Below are 11,052 nucleotides of genomic sequence, written 5' to 3' on the forward strand. Positions count from 1 at the left end.
ATTTTGTTGGTAATTAAAAATTCATAAATTATCCTAAGGGTGCGTTTGGTTCTACAGAATTAGAATTGAATTGGAATTGAAATTCTATAGAATTAAAATTCTAGGAATTAAATTCCAAAATATTGGAATTCTTTTGTTTGGAAAATGCATAGAATTGATACAGAATTCATTTAAAATTCCAAATCCTTTGTTTGGATGAGAGGATAATTCATTAAGAACTAGAATTGTTTCCATCTAACATTTGCTTACATAAAAATTTTGTGTTTTTCTTTTTCCTATGTAATAATTTTTTTAATATTTAACTAACTATTACTAAAGCTTCAAGGAAAAAACCAATTAATGCCTTTAATAATTTATTTTTTCTTGCATTTAACTAATTGTTACTAAAGCTTTAAAGAAAAAGAAAACCAATTAGTTCCTTTTTTGGAAAAAATAATTATTCTTATTTCTTTTATTCTTAATTAAATTATATTAAATAAAAAACTAATTATATATTCTAACTTAAAAAGTAGTTAATATTCATCAAGTTAAAACCTTGATATTTTTCTTACAGTTAAGAACTTTAAATTTAGAAAATTAAAAGCCTACTCTATTATATGAATTGGAGAGGGAAGTCATAGCTTGTACCTATTATAAATGTTTGAGTTTTGCATCTTACAAGATAATATAGACAATAAGGTCTGTAATAAGTGAAATCAATCCATGAATGTATATGACTTTTGCCTCTTTAATGCACAACCAACCGTTCGGTACTACAATGCTACAAAAGTAATGCTCACTATATCCATTCATTAACATTACATTTTATGCTAAAGCCATTAATAGGACAAGGCACCTCTGCTACTTGATAACCATTACTATATGAGCAATTATCATTTGTTGCTCTTTACTTTCGTCCCTTCCTCCCTTTAGAGGTCTGAAGGTTCAAAGTGGGGATGCTCTGTTCATTTCTGAAGAAATTTTGTGGATCCACGGTAGTCTTCACTTTCACCAATCTGGCAGGTTGAAAATGATCCCCGCACTATGAGGAAATGGTGTTTCATTCTCAGGAATTTCACTCATTCTTCCACCATAAGGATTGAAAACAAGTCCTGTTTTTCCAAGCTGAACCATTTTCTTGAATGATGATACTAATCCATATTTAGGAATGGGGTTCTGTACATAATCTGGTTTTCTCTTCAAGAAGATCAATTGATATAAGCCCTTCTCAATAGCACTTCCTTTGCTGTCCCAATCTTTGTAGTTATACCACCAGAGCATCGTATCAATCCAACTTGTTTCCAAAGAATCACTTCTCTTCAATCCCAATTAAGGAAATCCAGTGTTGATAACAGAAATCAGCCTGTTTGCATCTCCAAGGAAATGTCCCATGAATGTCAATCTAATGATTTTCTGACCCTTTACTTTTCCAGTAATTGGCTGCACAATAACGCTAATAAACAAATCGTTGTCAATTTTGTCTGCAATATTTTGCCATTTGTAAAGAACATCTGTTGCATTCTCTGCCTCAGTCTTCTGCACATTAAAAACAGTGTGAATTTCAGGCACTCTGACTAACCTGATTCTATATGCCAAAACTAGCACTACCACCACCTCTAATAGCCCCAAACAGATCTTCTCCCATTGCTTTTCTATCCAAAATCTGGCTTGACAAGAGTTTATTTTACGTATTTTTAAGTGCATTTTATTAGTAATTTTTATTTGATTACTTAGTTTTATAATTAAAATAATTAAGGTTTTGGTAAAAATAGATATTTTTGGTAAAAGTGGATAATAGTGCATTTCTATTGATTTTAATAGTAAAAACTTCATTTTTATGCAGGAATAATGAATCAATCACCAAAGGAGGTCAATTGAGGTGAAAAATAGAGATTTGGTGATGAATTTAAGTGGTGAAAAGAAAAATGAAGTGAAAAACGTTCAAGTGAAGAATTGCACTTCAAGATAGTTTTGACACTCTTCAGTATTTTGACCATATCTGGAGCTACACTTATCGGATTGAGGTGATCTTTATACCATTTTAAAGCTAAGAAATAGATCTACAATTTGTATGAAGACATCGAAATCCAGTTCTGCCATCTTCATGGACAAAAAGCTGGAATACAGAAGCTGTACCCTGTGGTCGGAATCTGAAACAGTGGTTTGACCAGGTGATAGTATTTCGATCATATCTCAGGCTACAAAACTCTGATTTGGATGATTTTTAGAGAATTGGAAAGCTAACTCAAAGGGCTACAACTTTGGTGTTTTGCACAAAAACCAGTTCGGCCTGCATCATGGAGAAAATCGTAGTTGAAATAAGGTCAAAGAGAAAACGCGAGTGCACAAAACGCGAGTTGTAGCTGCGTTTTGTGTAAGCGCATTTTGTAGCCGAAATTCTACAAATTGCTTAGCCATTTTCTCTTGTGTTCATACCACTTTCCAGCTATAAGATGCAAGGGAATTCGGTGCACATGCTTCAGAAGTCAAAAGGGCAAGAAAGGTGGCTTATTTTCAAGTCAAAAACATTGGTTATTGACAATTCTAACAAAGTTAGATTTGGGGAATCAAAAGTTGGAATTTGACTTGGAAAAATAAGCCTTTGAGTGTTTTTTATGCAGAGATATGGGGAGAGGTCTGGGATCCATTCGGAGCTTAGCTTCTTACAGAAAAACATATTCTCTCTACCTAGGAATTGCAAGAAAAATTGGGATTTCATTGTGCAATCATCTAAGTTCAAGAACAAAGAAGATTTTTGAAGGCTTCACCAAATCTTGGCTAAGGCTTTCTTTACTCCTCTTGTATTTGTAATTCATGATGATTTACATTAATGAAGTTATGAGTGTTTTATCATTCATGAGTACCTAATTTTCTTTATCTAGGGAGTAGATGAAGCTTATGGCCAAATGATATGAATTGATTGTTATTCATTCTTGTTATATCTTGTATTAACTTGTCTACTTGTGTATGCTTGATTACTTGTTGTTGTTTGATCACCATTAACAGGTTTATAGTTGTTTTTATTCATTAAGAAATGGTAAAAATAATGGAATGACACAAGTAGAACTTGAGTTGTATATTCATGAGAATAGAAATACATTCAAGTGGATGAAATCTGCATTTCATGTGTGAATAAGAACAGATTTAGTATTTACCAAGAGATTAGGAAAAACTAATCTGTTTTAACCCATTATTATCATGAGAATGTGATTTTGGTATTTTTGGAAATGAATCCTTGGTTAAACAAGAGCAGTAACAAGTGTTGAATTAATTCATTTTAGATCTTTTGTGTCATAAGTCGAATCTACATCCCTAGATCTTAATATTTAGTGAATTCTACTTCCCTTGAGATATTGCAATTTTCTAGTTAAGAACTATTGTAGTTGAATTTAATTCTAAATTTTCTGCTCAATTTTATTGTGAATCTAAATAATAGAGTAAATCAGTATCTAATAATTGTTTTAATTGCTTCTCGTGGAACCGACCCGATACATACCCAATATTACGATTTTGGCCTGTATACTTGCAGAAAACGGGTATAATTCGGAATTAAACTTGCACTTAAGGTAAAAACCCGTCAAGTTTTTGGCGCCGTTGCCGGGGAGCGGCAATATTAGAGCCTAATCATCTTTATTAATTTAGACAGCTTTATTTTTTAGATTATATTTAATCTTATATTGTAATCAGTTTTTGACCATTGAAGTTGCATAATATCCCTTATTTCTGTTTGTAGTGTATGCACCGAGAGTCTCGAGAAGTCGCACCTTTCGATCAAGAAATTGAGAGGACACTACGTAGACAAAGAAGGCACACACAACAGCAAGAGGAACAAGAGATTTGGCAACCGATAGAGGAAATTTTGATAGAACTACCATTTGAAGAAGAAATGGCTGAAAATGAAGCAAATAGGCGAGTTCTACGAGATTTTGCTCTACCAGGAACACAAGGATCTCAAACAAGCATAGTAAGGCCTACGGTAAATGCTAACAACTTTGAGATTAAGCCATCACTTATCCAAATGGTTCAACAATCTCAATTTGGAGGTAATGCTGTAGAAGATCCTAACTCACACTTAGCTACATTTTTAGAAATATGTGATACCATTAAAATGAATGGAGTTAGTGATGATGCTATTAGGTTACGGTTGTTCCCATTTTCATTAAGAAATAAGGCAAAAATGTGGTTACACTCTCATGCTCCTAACACTTTTACCACATGGGATGATTTATCAAGGGCATTTTTGAATAAGTATTTTCCACCCGGTAAGACTGCTAAGCTAAGAATGGATATCACTGATTTTAGTCAAATGGAAGGAGAATCATTATATGAAGCATGGGAAAGGTTTAGAGATTTGTTACGGAAATGTCCACACCATGGACTACCCGAATTGCTGATTATACAAACCTTTTATAATGGTTTATCTTTCTCCACTAAAACTATGATTGATGCAGCCGCAGGTGGAGCTTTAATGGGTAAATCACCCCAAGAAGCTCAAAATTTGATAGAAGAAATGGCCGCAAATAACTACCAATGGGCCAATGAAAGAGGTAATACGAGACGTCACGCAGGTATGATCGAAATGGACACTCTCAATATGTTGAGTGCCCAAATGAATAACGTGATGAAGTTATTGAGTAGACAAGGTGGAGTTAGCCCAAGTTCATCTAATGCTCACGTAGCTTGTTGCTCTTTCTGTGGAGGTGAACATGATATTAATGAGTGTGTTGATTCTGAGCAGGTACAATTTGTCAATAATTACAACCGAAATGCTCCAAATAATCCCTACTCGAATACTTACAATCCGGGGTGGAGAAATCATCCAAACTTTGGATGGAAAGATCAAGGCAATCAACAAAGGCCAACCAATCCGCCGGGATTTCAACCAAGGCAACCCCAGGCTGAAACTAAACCAAGTTGGGAGATCGCGGTGGAAAAACTTGCTAAGGTGACTTCGGATAGATTCGAGCGAGTTGAGGGGCGGTTGGACCAATTAGCTGGGATGTACAGAAACTTGGAGGTTCAAATTGGTCAAATTGCCAATGTGATCAACAATAGAAACCCTGGTGAATTACCAAGTAAAACCGAAGTGAATCCGAGAGAGCATGTCAATGCAATCATTCTTAGAAGCGGTAAAACGGTTGAGAGATTCGATTTTGAAAATTCAGGTGGTGAAAAAGACAAGAAGCAAGCAATTGAAGGGGAGCAAGAAAGTCAAAATGATCATGTTATCATTGATATTGATGCACTTCATCCCAAATTAAATTCTCATTTAAATTCTAATGTGATACCTTTTCCTCACAGGTTGAAGAAAGATGGACAAGATCGGGAGTTTGAAAAGTTCTTCAAAATGTTTAAACAATTGCACATTAACATTCCTTTCATTGATGCTATAACACAGATTCCCTCTTATGCACGTTTCTTGAAAGACATCATGTCAAAGAAGAGGAAAATTGTAGATAATGAGATGATAGCATTAACGGAAGAGTGTAGTGCATTGATTAAGAATAAACTCCCTCCTAAATTGAAAGATCCGGGAAGTTTTTCTATTCCTTGCACTATTGGTCAATTGCATTTTTCTAATGCTTTATGTGATTTAGGTGCAAGTGTGTCACTTATGCCGTTATCGGTTGCCCGGAGATTGGGACTTCAAGAGGTAAAAGATACCAATATTACATTGCAATTGGCGGATCGGTCAATCACACGTCCCATGGGTATTTTGGAAAATGTGCTCATAAAGGTAAAACAATCTATAATACCTGTGGATTTTGTTGTCTTAGATATTGAAGAAGATGTGAGAATGCCAATTATTCTAGGACGACCGTTTTTAGCCACTGCACGAACTATAATTGATGTAGAAAAAGGTAAGCTTATATTACGGGTTAATGGTGAGGAATTGGAATTCAATTTGGATAATAAAGAAGGGAGTATAGAGCCTACTGCTCTTGTTTCTAATATGCCATATGATGAAAAGGTTAACCAAGAAAGGACCGAAGAAGTTAAATTTATAAATGTCCTTGGTACTAACTTTCATGGTGTAGGAACAAACGAGGAGAAGATAAGGATGGAAGTTGGCTTAATAAATTCGCCATTCCATGAAGAAAATGGTGAAAAGTTGAGCCAATTCAGAAAAGACAAGCAAAATCCACTCCAAGGTGAAGTTGAGCCTCTCTATGACAAGTCTAATATTCCTCCTTGACATTTGAGGAAATTGGACTATGAAGATCAATGCATGGTTCATCACATGGTGGATTGGCTCGGGAGTTTCGACCCATGGGGAGAAAATCGCTCCCTAATGCTCTAAAGTGATTCAACTTTTTCAGTCGAGCCGACTATAAACAAAAGCGCTAATTGGGAGGCAACCCAATGTTTATGTTATTTGTGTTAATTTTTTGTGATTTTTAGACTTAAATAAGTGTTTTAGTTAATTTGTTGTTTTTGTGTTATAGGGTTGGCAAATGGAAGCAAGAATTACCATTTGAGGTGAAAAGGCAAACTTTGATCAAACAATTCAACCCCTCGATTTACGTTAAAGGTGTTTTTGATTCATTATAAAGGGGTAAAATGCATGTTTTTAATGTTTTACATTTGTTCCAATCAATAAAATTGACAAACAAATGATCTATGATGCATTTTAAGTCATTGGGGTACCATTTGTAATTTTTCAAAAGTTAAAATTTTGCTAAAAATTGCAGCAGAAAACGTGTTTCTCAAGAAAACGCACTTATAAGTCGCATTTCTCAGAATCGCGTTTTCAATTCTGCACCTGCAGAAAAGAAAACGCGCCTTCAAAACGCGACTCTTAGTCGCGTTTTAATGGAAGTCGCGTTTTCAAGCCTGAATCGACTCCAAAAACGCGACTTTAAATACGCGACTCAGAGTCGCGTTTTACTACACAGTCGCGTTTTGATTGCTGCGAGATTTGTGCAGAAAACGCTACTTCAAAACGCGAGTTGAAGGCGCGTTTTTAGTCGCGTTTTCTGTGACTAAATATAAGGTGCAGAAACGCGATTTCAGCATTTCTTCTTCCCTTTTCCATTTTTCCAGCCGCGTTTCTTCTTCCTCCCTTCTACCCACCTCACAAATCTTCATTTTTACTCCATAATCTTGCTAGAAATCATCACCCCAACACCTTTTGAGCTTCATACAACCTTTTTAACCGATTAAAATCCTAGAAAAACACCTAAAATCAGGTTTTTGAAGGATTAAAGGTTAGGGTTCTTAAACTCCAATTTCTTCAATTGGAGGTCAATTGGAGGTTGTTGCATAGGGCTTTTTGCATTTTTAGCATCACCAAACATCCTTCTACGTGATTGAAGTAAGTTTCTTCATCAAATCTTTTGATTTTAGAAGTTCATATTTTTTATCCTGAGCTATCTGACATCTTTTAATTTCGAAAATTTGATGATGTTCATGACTATTTTTGATTTTATTCATGATTATTATGATTGTTTAAGCATGTTTATATGTTTAAATGTAGCAATTTATTGGTTTTCAAGTACTTTAAAATTCACAATTGCTATATTTAGACGAAATTGGAAAAAGAAACTAGGATGTTTTTGAGCCATTGGTGATGTTAAATTATGGTTAAAAATGGTTAGTTGATGATGTTTAAGCATGTGCATTGTGTATAGTGAATAATTTGGTTGATTTGGTGAGTTAATTGGTTTAATTTTTGCCTAAACATGATTATAGCTAAAAGCATATTATTATTGTTAATTCTCAGTAGTTATAATCATAATTGTTGCTAATTTCACTGATTGGGTTATAATTATTGCATATCTTGTTTCAATTGGTGATTTTGAGTAATTTTTGGGCATAAATTATGGCTCTTCTTGTTTGGTCCTATACATTAGTTATTGGACGTGTTGTCACTTGAAGGGATAAATTGGAGGTTATTTGGATCATTTTAGAACATTCATTGCTAAATTGTGAATTGTGTACAAATACAGGTGGTTAATTGAAATATTTTCTTTTAGGTACTATGCCAAGGGGAAGACGTACGATACCCTCGTCCTCCAGCAGTGAAGAGAGGGAGGTTAATGAAAAAATGGAAGTATCTGAGGAGGAGAGTTCACCTTCTTCTCCACCAGTTAACCGACAGCCTGGTGAGGGCACCTCCTGTGGAGCGGGTAGATCGGTATTTGACAGTGCTAGGTTTAACACTCGCAGGAATCAGGAGTGGCATGAGGCGCGTGCTAATTTGGAGTTCCTGTTTGAGATGCATGTCAACCCAACAGTTGAGATGATGTATAACATCTCAGAGGCTTTTGCTCAGCTGGGATGGGCGCCGATTCTCACCCTACCAAACCATTACTACCCCGACTTGGTGCGCGAGTTTTACGCCAACATTGAAAGTAAGGCGCACCATAGTGGAGAAATAGTTGAGTCCTGGGTGCGTGGAAGACGAATCACCTTGTCACGTCAAGATTTGGCTGCTATTTTGGGGTGTATGGATGACGGCCGTCCAGTAGATTTGAAGAAGGAGTTTGTTCCCCCGAATAGGAGGTGGGATCCCTCGCTAACCATGGCTAGATTTGGTCTTGAGTACCAACCTTTTCGCTCTACAAGGAAGGAGACCATTTTGGCAAATGTCTTCGAACCTCGTCATCGGCTTATCATTTACATGATGGCTCACAATGTCATCCCAAAAAAAGACGGGGCACACGGAGGTCCGCAAGAGCGAAATCTACTTCTTGGATTACATGTTCCATAACCGGACGTCTCCATATGCTCGAATTTCATTGCCGAACATCATCATCAGCCACATTAGGTCTACGGCGAGGCGTAAGACAACTTCCTTCAAACTTTCATTTCCTCATCTACTGACTTTAATCTTCCCCCGTTTTGAGGTTCGCTTGGAAGGCATGCGGCGGGAGTATGTTCCACCATGTGCTGAGATGACTATCACTACTCTTCGCCGCCTTGGTATTGGCACAGGGAACATTCCACGCCCTGTTCAGGAGCAAAGATAGAAGACTAGACATGGTCGGGATGAAGCTGGACCATCTACTGTAGCACCACCTCCTTCTCCACCACAGACTAATTGGCAGCGACTTTTTGACCATATGGAAGACTTTGCATTTCAGTTTGCTGATGTTATGAATCGTTTAAGCCGAATTGAAGATCATTTGGGCATTCATCCACTGCCCAATCGTGATGCAGAGGATGACGATGATGCCGAGGGGGATGACTGACTTGGCGCACTGTACTTGTATTTTGACAGTGGTTCGTGATTAGTGGCTGATAAGGATCTCGGCCATTGACTTGGGGAGTACTTCTTTCTTTTCTTTTCTTCTTTTATTTTATTTCTTCCCTACACATTGAGGACAATGTGTAATTTAAGTGTGGGGGGAGAACTATGTGTGGTACTTGTGGATTTAGTTGTGTTTGATATAATTCTTGTGCTTAAATTGTGTTTTTTGTGGTTGCTGGCAGGGAGTTTTAGTCCACTTCTAAGGGGAAATTTTGTCAAAATTTTTCCAAAACCTTATACATATATATGTTATTAACCATAATAAATAAATAAAATTTTATCACTTATCCTTTTGAAATAAATATATGTGGTTTTGAGACTTCTTTTCTCATGGAATTTGGAAATGATTTTTATGTGATTATAATTTTTACATCTATAGGAAAGTATATCTAGTAAAATGGAGAAAAGTATGCCTATATTTTGCATATTCAATAAAAATGTCTCTTTGTTATTTGATTTTACAAGTTCAGCAATCAATATGGTCAATGAATGTCATACTTTTCTCATGCTTATTATATAGGGGGATTTTTATTATTTCTATTACCAAAAAAAAAAAAAAAGAGTTATTCTACTCCAATGGTTCTTGTACTTAGTAACCGGGAGTCTTCATCTACAAATGTCGACTTTCGCGTAAAACGGTACTTGAGCTAAGAGTATGAAAATCAACTTGAGTATGTGAAATATTGAATAACCGGGGATCTTCATCTAAAAATGTCGATCTTCGCGTCAAAAAAATATTCTTCACAACTTAAGTAGTATTTAACTCTTAAAATAAAATTAAAAAAAAATTTCCCTCTTTAAGAAAAATAAGAAGTTGATCATGAGATTAGTTAGCATTTTATGGATTATATGAGTTGCTTGCTTGTGAAGTTGGATAAAATCGAGACATTGAGTTGAATAAGCACAATTATGGTATACTTGGCTCTTCTTTGCTTGATATCATAAGTACTTGAGGTTATTTGAAAGATCACATAATGGTCATTTACCTTGATTTAAGGAAATGAAGTGGAAATGCTATATATATTTATTTTCAATATTTGGATCATTGATGGTGAGATTTTATATTGCTTGAGGACAAGCAATGGTTCAAGTGTGGGGGTATTTGACAAGAGTTTATTTTACGTATTTTTAAGTGCATTTTATTAGTAATTTTTATTTGATTACTTAGTTTTATAATTAAAATAATTAAGGTTTTGGTAAAAATAGATATTTTTGGTAAAAGTGGATAATAGTGCATTTCTATTGATTTTAATAGTAAAAACTTCATTTTTATGCAGGAATAATGAATCAATCACCAAAGGAGGTCAATTGAGGTGAAAAATAGAGATTTGGTGATGAATTTAAGTGGTGAAAAGAAAAATGAAGTGAAAAACGTTCAAGTGAAGAATTGCACTTCAAGATAGTTTTGACACTCTTCAGTATTTTGACCATATCTGGAGCTACACTTATCGGATTGAGGTGATCTTTATACCATTTTAAAGCTAAGAAAGAGATCTACAATTTGTATTAAGACATCGAAATCCAGTTCTGCCATCTTCATGGACAAAAGGCTGGAATACAGAAGCTGCACCCTGTGGTCGGAATCTGAAACAGGGGTTTGACCAGGTGATAGTATTTCGATCATATCTCAGGCTACGAAACTCTGATTTGGATGATTTTTATAGAATTGGAAAGCTAACTCAAAGGGCTACAACTTTGGTGTTTTGCACAAAAACTAGTTCGGCCTACATCATGGAGAAAATCGCAGTTGAAATAAGGTCAAAGAGAAAATGCGAGTGCACAAAACGCGAGTTGTAGCTGCGTTTTGTGTAAGCGCGTTT

The 11,052-nt window shown here is 35.5% G+C and overlaps 1 long non-coding RNA gene and 1 other non-coding gene across 2 annotated transcripts; both read right to left on the reverse strand.

Moving 5' to 3' along the window:
- Positions 1-758: 758 nt before the first annotated feature.
- Positions 759-1,648, reverse strand: LOC140013042 (uncharacterized). Its single transcript, XR_011820104.1, has 2 exons — positions 1,594-1,648; positions 759-1,515 (listed from the first exon to the last, which is right to left on the reverse strand). It is a non-coding gene; the product is annotated as an uncharacterized lncRNA (long non-coding RNA).
- Positions 1,649-4,252: 2,604 nt separating this feature from the next.
- On the reverse strand, positions 4,253-4,359 carry LOC113705170 (small nucleolar RNA R71). Its single transcript, XR_003451818.1, has one exon. It is a non-coding gene; the product is annotated as a small nucleolar RNA R71 (small nucleolar RNA).
- Positions 4,360-11,052: the final 6,693 nt, after the last annotated feature.

This window comes from Coffea arabica, chromosome 8e, assembly GCF_036785885.1.
Source record: "Coffea arabica cultivar ET-39 chromosome 8e, Coffea Arabica ET-39 HiFi, whole genome shotgun sequence".
Taxonomy (NCBI): Eukaryota; Viridiplantae; Streptophyta; class Magnoliopsida; order Gentianales; family Rubiaceae; genus Coffea; species Coffea arabica.